Source organism: Callorhinus ursinus, unplaced genomic scaffold (assembly GCF_003265705.2).
Source record: "Callorhinus ursinus isolate GAN/ISIS: 27379988/994484 unplaced genomic scaffold, GSC_fseal_2.0 scaffold129, whole genome shotgun sequence".
In the NCBI taxonomy this organism is placed as follows: domain Eukaryota; kingdom Metazoa; phylum Chordata; class Mammalia; order Carnivora; family Otariidae; genus Callorhinus; species Callorhinus ursinus.
Window position 1 is genome coordinate 557,589 of NW_027397191.1, and position 12,558 is coordinate 570,146.

At 45.7% G+C, this 12,558-nt stretch overlaps 1 long non-coding RNA gene and 2 other non-coding genes across 3 annotated transcripts; 1 reads left to right on the forward strand and 2 right to left on the reverse strand.

The window, feature by feature from the left end:
* Nucleotides 1-6: 6 nt before the first annotated feature.
* LOC141371917 (uncharacterized) lies at nucleotides 7-4,880 on the forward strand. The gene is made up of 2 exons (XR_012377264.1): nucleotides 7-3,955; nucleotides 4,389-4,880. It is a non-coding gene; the product is annotated as an uncharacterized lncRNA (long non-coding RNA).
* TRNAM-CAU (transfer RNA methionine (anticodon CAU)) lies at nucleotides 4,265-4,336 on the reverse strand. Its single transcript has one exon. It is a non-coding gene; the product is annotated as a tRNA-Met (tRNA).
* TRNAG-GCC (transfer RNA glycine (anticodon GCC)) lies at nucleotides 4,709-4,779 on the reverse strand. The gene has a single exon. It is a non-coding gene; the product is annotated as a tRNA-Gly (tRNA).
* Nucleotides 4,881-12,558: the final 7,678 nt, after the last annotated feature.

Genomic DNA, 12,558 nt, shown 5'->3' on the forward strand with positions numbered 1-12,558 from the left:
CTGCTGCCCGGGGAGCTGGCCAAGCACGCCGTGTCCGAGGGCACCAAGGCCGTCACCAAGTACACTAGCTCCAAGTGAGCCCGCCGGCCGCTGACCGCAACCCAAAGGCTCTTTTCAGAGCCATCTACACTTTCAGAGAGGAGCTGGTGCGTTTTGGCTGTAGTGAGTCGCCTTTGGTAGTGTTTGGGTGGGGGGGCAGGGTTGGGAGAGGAGAGGTCGCTGGGAAGAAGGCTAAGGCGCTGGATAAACCTTGAGGCTTAGTACCAACTCAGTGTGGGTCTTTTGACGCCCTCTGCAACGAGGCTTCAGCTTTGTGCTTTAGTCAATAGCCGAAATTTCACCTTTGGTTATGCTTTTGTCAATGAAGCCCCTGTCGTTAAGCCTTAGGGATTGGCGGCAGATCTCGCCGATAAACTACCCTACTTGATGGCGAGCAGTTCCCTAAGCTCATCGTGTTCTCGAACTCGGCATCCCATTCCTTCTCTTTCTTGGCTCTTTCTCGCGTGGATGTTTTTCCTCGGGAGACCTTCGGCTCTTTCTCGCATGGATGTTTTTCCTCCGGAGACCCTCGGAGCGGCGGGTTAGGACGCACTGCCCTCTACTGCCATCTTGTGGCAGAAAGCGGAGGCAGAGCTCCAAGGCGTTGCTTTTTCCAGATCGAATTGAGATGTTTTCTTCGAAGTTCAACTTCCCAAGGACGACCGTGAGCTGAGGTATATAGTCACTATTTCTTTCTCCCTTTAGCCATTGGATTGAAGTCTCTCCAACAGTCGGTCTTGCACATGAAAGAAGGGGAGTCAGAGATGTCAAATAACCAAAATACTCAGCAACCTAAAACAAACCCTGTTTTGTATTTCTGGTCCTCAAAGTATAAGACTTTAATGTTTCCTGTAAACCTAAACATCTGACAGAACACTCATACTCCTGATTTTGCTGGGCTGCTCTTTGAAGACACGTCAGGATTTAGGAATATGATTACATATAACTAAGTTGCACTTTCTTTACCAAGAAGTCAGTATACACTTGGTAACCTTGGTCATTTTGCAGGTCCCTCTGCCCTTTTAAATATGCGTGTTGCCCCCTAAATCTGACTCTTGTCTTTGTACGTAGACTTTTTCTTTCCAAATGTTTCTCTTACTCCTTGTTTGGCACTTACCTGCCTAACCAAGTTCAAACATCCTATTAAAATGCTTGCATTCATTTTCTGGTGTTGCCACAACAAAATGCCATTTATTTGGGTGGTTTAAAAAAACATGTATTTATTTTCTCAGGGTTCTGTGGGCTTCAAGTCCAAGATCAAGGTGTGAGCAGGCTTGGCTTCCCTCTGGGCTTGCACCGGAGAACTCATGTGGTCTTTTTCTCTGTGTTTGCACACCTCTGGAGTCTCTCCATTTCTTCTAACAACATCAGTCCTATAGAATTAGGACCTTCCTTATGCTTTCATCTAACCTTCATTACCTCTTAAAGACCATGTGTCCAAATACAGTCGCACTGGGGTTAGAACTAAAATGTGTGAATTTTGAGAGAACATGCTTCAATCCATAACAGCACATAAGGCCATTTTCCATGCTTTACTCTCAGCCTTCTATTCCAAATTGTCTTTCATAAAATACCTACATCTAGCTTAAGCTGCCGCTAGAGAGACAGCTCTGCTGTCCCCCAAACCGGAGGTTTAAAGTCAAATGCTCACAAAGGCCCAGCCCATAAGAGCAAAACTGGCTGGATACTAGAAATCAGGCCTCAGCTCCACAAAGAAAGGTGCTCTTTGCTAGTTTGCTTGAAGCACATGGACTCCTGACACCAAATTTCATTTTCCCGGTTTTAATAGCGTGTTTCACTGTTCTCTTGATTCCGCTGTAAGAACTGTAGCACGAGGACGTTGAAAAATGCCAGCTAGCATCTGCCCATGAGAGGGGATCAGTTGGAACGTCAGAGACCCGAAGAACACAAGGCCTATGCAATGGGTTTCACCTGATCGTTGCCCTGTGGGGCCGCAGCCCTGGACAGCGAAACTTTCCATTTTTCAAGGGGATATGCATTTTAATATGGGATATTGTAAATTTTCAGTATAGGCAGCTAGTAAAAAATGTATAGCGTAGTGCAGATTAAACAAAAAATGTCTGCATGCTTCATCAAACCCTTAAGCTCACAGGTGGAGATCTCTGGGCATTAACAGATTTCTGTGCCCATGACAAGCTGTCCTATGTCCTTCCCCTGCCACCAAAGCTCAGATCTCATGCCCAGATCTCCCCAGCTTCCTAAACCCTCCCCTGAAAAGAATCTGTTCTCTTGGCAGCCCTGGGCAGAGACCAGGTCTCGCACACAGCAGGCATCCACCAGCTATTTCGTGCCATTTAAATAAATGGATAAAGAAGTGAGCTAAAAGAGAAATTTTAATTCTTTAAGCTACTACCAGCAATGAAATAGAAGTGGTGAAAGGTATTTGGAGTTGTTTATTATGGATTTAATAGTTACCTGGATAAATAAACCCATTCCTCTCTCATTATGTGAACTTTGTCTTACTGTGATATATTCTCTACCTACTTTACTTTGGTCTAGTCTCAACATTTTCTCCGTTTTCTTTTGCTGATTGTCCCCATCTCTCCTGTCTCATCACAAAGGAAAGGAAAGAGACTGTAGAGGCCACAAGAATCTTAAAGTTCCACTCCTTCCCTTCTTACAGTGACTCCCTTCTGCAAATGGCCCACCCTTGCTCCCTGAACCCAGCCTATTTCTTTCTCTTTTAGCCCCTCATTTTCTACTGTCCATTTAAATGAGACACAGACTCTCACATTCTGTTTAAATCAACTGTCTAGTGAATCACTGATTTTATTTTATTTTATTTTTTACTTTACCTTCATGCATATGAAAGAAATAAGAACCAAATTGTCTTCTGACTGAACAAAGAAATATCACAAAGGTAAAGGTCTCGAAGGAAAAAGGCAGTTCCAGTTAGCATCTTATGACGAGGGCAACACATTTTTAAAGAGAAAGACACCAGAAACCAATATTGCACTGTACGTTAACTACGTAAAATTTAAATTAAAAAAAAATTAAAATTAAATAAAGAGAAAGACAATCATTTGCAGACTTAGAATTTAAACGTGACTTTCAGAGGTCATACACTCTGAAGTCAGTCGACATCTTTGAAAATCCTTCATCAGAAACATCAGTGGCCAGGTCCATTTTATGAAGCCCTCCAGGATCTCTTCCTCAGCAGCTGCAAAGAAGGGGATATCCCTGTCCTGCACTAGAAGAGGTCAGTGTTTTCAAGGTTAAGTGCTGGCCTTCCCCTAGTTGGTACCTACCGATAAAAGCAGGCCTGAGAATGAAATGTTGACATGGAGAAGTAAAAAGGGAAAAGGGGGTTATTAATAAAAGAGATGTGAGTTGTCAGAATAGATTACCAACAATTTGGAAGCGGATGAAGGGGATCCCAAGGTGGCCTCTCATTGATTCACTGTGGTGCCAATGAGGCAGCCTCCAGGGTACGTGATCCGTGGACGGGCACATCTTTGGTCGCCTTTAAATCATTAGGTTATTTTACAACCTGATAGAGAAAGAATGTAAGTTGTAGATATTAATAAAGTGCAGATGATTCCAGGTGATGAATGTGGGAAGGAAGCTGGGAAAGACTGAGCTGGTCTCAGTCTCGTCGTCGTTCTACAAAGCTCATCCAATGGACACTCAGCTCTGCAAGAGGAATACAGCTCCACGCAAGGAGCGTCTAGGCCTCTCTGAAATTCTGCGGTTTGGAAATCTCAACAGTCAGCATCCGTAGAGGACTTGGATCCGTAGCCAACAAGTGAGGACTACAAGTGAAGGCGAAGACTTCGAGGAGTCAGAAGGCTCGAGCTCTATCCACCACTCATCCCAGTTGCAGCTGCTCCTTGCAAATAAAAATTATTCACCCAACGGCCCCGACAAGAAGGGGAGAGATGCCCATCAAATTCAGGTAGAGTTGCCCTGAAAAAGATACTAGGATTGGGGCTGCCATTTAAAAGAGGGCTTCAGTTGCTGTGTGCTTTTTTTTTTTTTTTTTTCCCTAGCTGATGGGTTAAAATCAATTCTCTGCTCTCCGACAGGGGGCACATGACCTTGCTTGGTTTGAGATCTCTGATTGGTGGATTATTTTCATCCAAAAGTTAGTAAAGCTTTCCTTAGGCAGGGGAAACAGGATTCTAAGCCCGTGTTGTAGACGCACCCAATGTGGGGCGGGGCGGGACGGGAATGTTGAAAAACAAAGCAAAAAGAAAAGGCCAGTTAGCAGAGGATGGTTTCGATCCATCGACCTCTGGGTTATGGGCCCAGCACGCTTCCGCTGCGCCACTCTGCTCGTCTCTGAAGATGCCCTTTAAGTAATCCCTTTATTCTATTTTCTTTTAAAGGCTGTGGCCTTCCTCCTGGTTTTTCTTCCTCCTCAAAAACTACACATCCGTTTTATCTACGCTCCGACAACAGAATGAGTCCAGAGCACACGACTCCACATATTCTGAAAGCAGGAAATTCGATGCTCCTGTCGGGAAACGGCGGCAGCCAGCCTGCGCCACGGACCTCCGCGGAAGCGGCTCTGCGTCTCGTCTCAGAGTCCCAGAAACGATGAGCAGCCTCAGAAACCGCACTTGGAAGGACTCCTACTACTACACGGGGGCAATTTCAAAACGATTTGAAAGGACTGAAAGGAAAAAACAAAAAACCGACAGACCGTTGCATTGGCCGGGAATCGAACCCGGGCCTCCCGCGTGGCAGGCGAGAATTCTACCACTGAACCACCAATGCCTCGTACTTAAGGGGTCACGCCGGAGATAGAAAAGGGTTAGCCTGCTGGTTTTTTTGTTTTGTTTTGTTTTTGGTTTTTTGCTAATAGCAATACACGTGTATTCCTTTTTTTCCTTTTTTAGCTTGTTTTCTGCTCTTATTGACTAGAACCTTGTAATAATCCTTCTTCCCCACTTTTCAGGAAAACCTCACTTTCGTGGCAATCCCGCGACCCGGAGCCCGGCCGGGTGGGGGCGACGCGGTGGGACCCCCGGGCACGCGGCGGGCACAGCGAGGTGGGACCCCCGGGGACCGCGCAGGGAGGGGCCCAGCGCCGCTCTCTGCGGGCCGCCCAGGAGAAAAGCAAGGCAGGGGGAGAGGCAGGCTTCGGTTGCCGTGGTTACGCAGGTGGCTCCGGAGAGGTCTCAATGAAGGGTAATTTCCAAAACAAAAAACAGGTACAATCATAACGGTCCTATGAATACAAAAATGAACTTCTTTTTTAGCCCCTTAATGAAATAACTGATGAGATGTCACTACCAGGTCAGAGGAGAATTCAAAGGGATGCCATGTATAGATCAGGGAATTTGATGTGAATGTGTAAATAGGGGCACAACTGGCTTTTCCGCGGTGGGAGTGGGTAGGGGGGAGTGGGTCGAGGAGGAGGAAAATGTCCCATCAGGAGACACAACTAATTTGCTTGCCTAGAGACACGAATTATTTTCTATTGCTTTCAGTTACCTACAGTTTACAGAGTTGTAAAATAGCTCCCATTGGACTAGAATCAGATGACACAGAAGGCCTTGCCGAAATTTTCCTTTGCAGCACAGACTTTGCTACAGTCTTTTTCTTTTTCAGGGACGTCTGCCAATTTTGAGGACAAACTTAAGGGCCAAACTCGGAAGCTAAACACACCTTTACAATCTCACCATTGCTCCGGGACTATGACCCCCAGCTGAAGGCAGTCGCTCAACCAACCGAGTATGGTCTTTGTTAAGGACCCCACTGCTCATTCATTCATCCCCACCCCTACCCTCTCCAGGAACCACAGCCTCCCCTTTAGCCCCTGCTTAGGGGCTCAGCTTAGATTGGGGGCAAGGAGGCAAAGAGAAAATGTGTAACTAGGTATAAACAAACATGAATTCCTTAAAATCATGCACAAGACCCAACCTGCCTGTTACACACAGACACACACCCCTCATCTATTCCTACTCCAGCCTTGTTCACGTGTCCCAACCATGGAGAGCTATGCAGTTCCTCAGAAGCCTCCAAGCACAGGCCCAGAACAAGTGTTTAGTGTCTCTCCCTTGTGACCCTCAAGTTCTCCCCTCGAATAGTCACCGAGTCTCTCACCTCCTCAGTCTCTCTCCTTCTCAGGAGTGTCTTTCACCCAGAACCTCTAGGTCATCTTATCACTGAGGTCTTTCCTGAACACGCTACTTGAGGCAGCAATACCCTCCCCTCTTTCTTACTTTGTGTTTTTTCTCACACATTTAGTTCCTCGTGACATACCATTAGTTTCCCTTTATTTTCTGTCCGCTTTCCCAGCAGAGCCTTGGTGTGTTTAGCTCACTGCTGTATCTACAACTTCTGAGACCTCGCAGGCAACTGCCAGTTGCTCAGGAAGTGTTCATCAGTTGAGTAGATGAATGAATGCGCACTCTTCAGTATGGTATTGTGCACAGAGTACGCCCTGCCTCGGCATTGTGTTGGCTGACTCCTCATCACTCTACTCCTGCCTCTTCACACTGACAATAGGTCTCACCTCAGGGTCTCCCAGTTAGTTTCAGCCAGTGGTTCTCAAACTTCGGCATGCATGGCAATCACCTGGTGGGCCTGTTAGACACGGCTGGACCACAGACCCTAGAGCTGCTGATTCAGCGGATTGCTGGTGGGGCCCAAGAACTGACTTTTGTAGCAAGTGCTCAGGAGGTGCCACACTTACAAGACTCACACTCGGGCCCTGCCACACCCTGCTTGCTGTGACGCTTCAGAAAGCAGGTGCGGGCTGCTGGCACAGGAGCCCTCCGCCCTCCGCCCCCCCCCCCCCCCCCCCGGGCTATATTGTCTTAGGTTCAAATAGGCACATACTCCTGTTGACCTAGTCCCCTTAAAAGCAAGAACTACTGAAAACCTGAAAAACAGCTCCTCTTGTTCCCACTGGGCAAGAGCAAGGTGTAGGGCTGGATGCATTTTCCCCCTTACTGCCTTGGTTCTTTGGCTGGCCTGATAATCAAATTGACATAAGACCGACGCACAGGAAAAAAAACGAATTTAATCTCCTAGTATGGGAGCCCCATCAAAATATGAGACTCAACCAAGTGACCAAAGCAGTGAGCTTGTATACCTTTCAGACGAAGAAACAGTACATTTGTGAAGAACTGACAAGACAGAGATAGCAAACATATTGCATTATTATTATTTTTTTTAAAGATTTTTTATTCATTTGAGACACAGAGATAGAGAGAGAGAGAGAGAGAGAGCATGAGCAGGGAGAGAGGCAGAGGGAGAGGGAGAAGCAGGCTCCCCACCGAGCCAGGAGCCTGATGTGGGGCCCCATCCAGGACCCCGGGATCACGACCTGAGCCGAAGGCAGACGCCCAACCATCTGAGCCACCCAGGCGCCCCCATGTTGCATTATTATTAACTTGATTCTCTCTCTACCCCTATTGATGTAGGCTCTGTTGGGGAGGAAAACAACTTTCCCTCTATCTTTCATTGCTCTTGGCTGAGGACCACCCCCCGTTATAAAAGAGATGAACAAGAAGAAACAAGCAAGTTTAATAACGGGTATACCTCATGTCTTCACAGGAGAGCGTTGCACTTAGGAAACCCCAGAACCGCCCAAACCACTTCAGCTAAAGATGTTGAGGTGAGGGTGGGAAAGAGGAAGTTATGGGATGTGACCAGGCAAAGCACAGTAATGTTGTTATACAGACTTAAGTCTGGGGCCTCCCCCCGACCCATAGAGTTTCTAGCGATTTAGTCATCACTTTCTTCCTGGTATAGACAGGGAGTCACCCTTACAAATGGAGATTTCTCTTCTAAATGTAAATCATCTTTACAAAAGGGTACCTTCTACTCTGTTTTCAGAGCTCCTGGGTCTGCTTTTTCTAAAAAAAAAAAAAAAAAAAAAAAAAATCAGTTTATTTTGGTGTGGATTATTCTGCTATCCCTCAGTTGTGGTTTTCTTTTTAACAGCCCTAGATTCCCTATTTCTAGTGATAAGGATGCCTTCTACCCTGCTGGTACAGGGAGGGTACCTTTCACCTGGGAGACTTATCTCCTGTTTTCAGGGAGACAAGCAAGGTCAGACTATCCTTCTTGCACTGGCCGTTTCTCAAGTACCTTTAACTAAAAAAAACCCAAAACACCAAGTGTCACAGTGGCGTATTTTGGGGTGGCAGATTCTGCTCCCCTTCATGTCACCCCCACAGACTTGAGGAAAGGATATCTGGAAACCGGAATTAGTTTCGACTCCCGTCTTTCTCTTCAGGGATTAGGCCATGTCTAATCTATCAGTAAACAGAGCCAGCTCACACACATTAGAAAGAAAACTACAGGCCCCAGAGGGTGTCACTTGGGCCCAGGTCACCAAACCTGGGCTTCCTAACTAACCCGATTGCAGTTTTGACCTCCCCCAGAAATGCAGTCTTACCCGGTCAGCCAGGAACTTTCTCGTCTGCACCAGTGAGGTAGGCGGCCACCTGGGCCTCTCCATCCTTAACTGCAAAGCAAAAGAAGGTAATCTGCAGGATAAAACCCTCTGCTTTTCCCCCCGAAGGTAAGTGACCTTGCCTGTGACAATCTTTTCTTTTCTTTTGCTAATAACTTCTTTATCCCACCCTCCCTCCTGTAAAAACCTCCCATTTTGTACACCTCCCCAGAGCTCCCCTCTACTTGCTGGGTAGGATGCTGCCCACTCCATGAATCACTTAAGAAAGCCAATTAGATTGTTTAAAAAGCAACCACCACCACAGGGCCCAAGTGGCATCACTGAGGTTAAAGCCCCAAATCAGGAAACCAGGACTTAATCCCTAATCGAACTGCAGTTTCACTCTCCAGGAATGTAACCTTTGACCGGTCAACACAAGGCAATACTAGGGACTTTACTATAGACCCCTTTCGCTCCCCTTAGGAGGGCGGCCTTGCCTAAACAATGTATTCCTTGCTAACAAATTCCTTCCTTCTTTTTTTAATGCCCTCTCTCTGCCTTTAAAAACCTTTCTTTAATTTGAAATTAATTTTAAATTTTAGTTATACAGTGCAAGATTGGTTTCTGGAGTAGAATTTAGTGATTCATCACTTACATATAACAGCCAGTGCCCCTCACATATCATTAAGGTGATGGTCAACTTAATGCCCGTCCCCCATCTAGCCCATCCCCCCCCCACCTCCCTCCATCAACCCTCAGTTTGTTCTCCATCCTCAAGAGTCTCTTATGGTTTGTTTCCCTCTCTCCTTCCCCCCTTCCCAGATGTTCATCTTTTCTCTTGCTTAAATTCCACACATGAGTGAAATCATATGGTATTTGTCTTTCTCTGACTGACTTATTTCGCTTAGCATAAAACACTCCAACTCCATCACGTTGTTGCAAATGGCAAGATTTCATTCCTATTGATGTTTGAGTAATATTCCATTATATATATATAAACCACATCTCCTTTTTCCATTCATCTGTTGAGGGACATTTGGGCTCTCTCCATAGTTTGGCTATTGTTGACAATGCTGCTGTAAATATCAGGGTGCATGTACTCCTTTGTATCTTTTTTCGTATCCTTTGGATAAATACCTTGTAGTGCAATTGCTGGACTATAGCTCTATTTTTAGGTTTTTGAGGAAACTCCATACTGTTTTCCACAGTGGCCACACCAGTTTGCATTCCCACCAACATTGCATGAGGGTTCCCCTTTCCCTGCATCCTTGCCAACATCTGTTGCTTCTTGTGTTGTTAATTTTAGCCATCCTGACAGGTGTGAGGTGGTCTCATCATAGTTTTGATTTGTATTTCCCTGATGATCAGTGATGTTGAGCATCCTTTCGTGTGTCTTGTCAGCCATCTGGATGTCTTCTTTGGAAAAGTGTCTACTCGTGTCTTCCACCCATTGCTAAACTGGGATTATTTGTTTTTGGGGGGTTCAGTTTTATTAGTTCTTTATGGATTTTGGATACTAACCCTTTATCAGATATGTCATTTGCAAATATCTTCTCCCATTCCACAGGTTGCCTTTTGGTTTTGTTGATTGTTTCCTTTGCTGTGTAGAAGTTTTTTTTTGTTTTTTTTGTTTTTTGTTTTTATCTTGATGAAGTTCCAGTAGCTCATTTTTACTTTTGAAAAACTTTTCTTTAATTTAGCTCAGTGGAGCTCCCCTCTCTCTGCTAGATGGGATGCTGCCCAATTCATGAATCATTTAATAAAGCCAATTAGATCTTCACATTTAATTAGCTGAATTTTTATCATCTAACAGTACCCAGAATCTCACCACTGCTCACCACCTCTATCATTACACCCTGGTCCATACTACCAGCATCTCTTACCTAAATTATTGCAAATGCTGCTAACTGCTCTCCCTGCTTCTGCCCTGTTTGCATTATAGTCTGTCATGTCCCTCCTCTATTCAGACCATCTTACCCACCATAAAAAACAAATCCTACAGTGACCCATCCTTCCTGTAGGGGAGGAAACTTCTCCTCTACCCTCTTAGGTTCAGTTGCTAGAACGTGTCAATTAAATACATTAACGGGAGGAAACTTCTCCTCTACCCTCTTAGGTTCAGTTGCTAGAACGTGTCAATTAAATACATTAACGGGAGAAAAAATACAGATTTTATTTTCAACTTTATGTGCATGGGCACTCCGCAGAAAAGAAATGAAAAATCCAAGGAAGCAGTTAGCCTTGGAAGCTGACATTCCATTTTAACAAAGGGTGAAAAATTGTGGAGAAATGACCCGACAAAGGAAAGAGGGGTTTGGCTTCTGGGAGCAGTGAATTGTGAGAAGGAAATGTATGGGGAAATTAAGAGAAGATAAGGGTTATGTTAGTAAAGTTTGTTTGTGCAGACTCATCTTGGTGCTGACTTTCCATCTGCCTCATGGCCATAAAATTCCCCCAGAGAAGGGATTTCTGGCAGTCCTCATTTCTCAGAATTTTCTGCTTTTAGTCAGATAAGGGAGCTCCAAGGAGGTTTCTTTCTGCCTCTTTTGAGTCTCAATTGCCTTCAGCTCAAAATAACCCATATGCTAATCTGGCATGTTTTGGGGTAGCATGTTCTGATCCCCTTCATACCTCTACCTCTAATCTGTCTCCCACCCCTCTCTCCCTTACTTCACCAAGGTCTCACCACCGTCCTACACGTAGGAGAGGAAAACTAATTTCCCCTTTAACCTTAAAAATATGACTGCCAGTTATTTTACCAGCAAAAATGGGTTCAATTAGCGATGGCCACAGACTTGCAATCTGGGACAGTAAAAGCCATGGGCAAAGGAGAACGCCCTTTTGTAGAGGATCGGGGAATTTGGGAAGGCTGTTATAAACTAAAAGTTCATTGGAGCAACCTGAGATTTCAAAGTGTACTGGCTTTTCATTGGCTGAGTTGAGATAGTCTCTCATTGACTGGGCTGTAAGGGATGGAGGGGAGGAAGGCTTTTTTCCTCCTGCTGGGGTGTAGTAAAGCGCCTGCAAGGTCTGTCTTTCTGTTGCACCTGAAACTGACAGGTAGTGCTGGGTGTGAGAGCTCCCTCTGCTGGCCTTCGGACCCCATTCTTAAAGATACTTCCTTTCATTAATTTTCATAGCTTCTACCCTTCTAGGTTCTTGGATGAGACATCCCTGTAATTAAAAGACAGATTAACAGGAGAAAAACAAACAGGCATGATGTGAATACCTCCTGGATACTTGGGAGAGACCCACGAAAACTCCCCAAAATGCCTCAAGCCACCACCTTAAATACCTCTCCAGCTAGAGAAAAGAGCCACTGTTGGGGACTGGGAGGGAAGCCAGTTATGGAAAATTTTCAGGCAGAGTAAACAAGGGTATGGTTGTTATGCAGATTTAAGTCTCTGTCTAGACATTGGGTCGTCCTGTTCTTCAAGGTACAGAGGGGACAACTTCTTGCCTCCTGGGGATCTAGGGAGTGGCTGCAAGCCTGCCTGCAAGTCTCCCCATTCTAGTGAGACTCCAGAGATTAGAGACCAAGGAGCAAGGCTGGGCATGGGAAAGGTGCCTCTGTCACTCTTACAAGGATAATCCAGTGAGAATCAGGTTTGTTATAAAAATGTGGAGGAGATGTTTGCTGCCTCTTGGGTGCTAAGTAGGAAGCTCCTCTAGTAGAGAGAGAGACATGGGCTCAAAGGTGGAAAACAGTGCATGTACAGGGTGAAGGAGGCTCACCTAAGGAGGGAAGCTGATGGACAGGGAAGTGAAAATCCCAGAGGTCAGGGAATATGCATCTTTGGTCTCAAAATTCCAAGACCCTTGGCCAGGGTGACATTCAAACCCTTGTCCCTGAGAAAGGATTTCACTCTAAAACGGAACTGGAGGGGATGAAACGGAGACTCTCCTGCATTGCATCTTTAGAAGGGAACTTAAGACCCTAGAGACTGATTTCCCTCAAGTGCCTCATGTATAGAACACCAAGACTTACCTCCTGGCCAAGGAACAGACATCGGAAACCTCACTCCCAGGTGACTAGGTGGCACAGTCAGTTAAGCACCTGACTCTTGGTTTCAGCTCAGGTCTGATCTCAGAATGGTGAGATCCCACCGTCCAGCCCTGTGTTGGGCTCCATGCTGGGCGTGGAA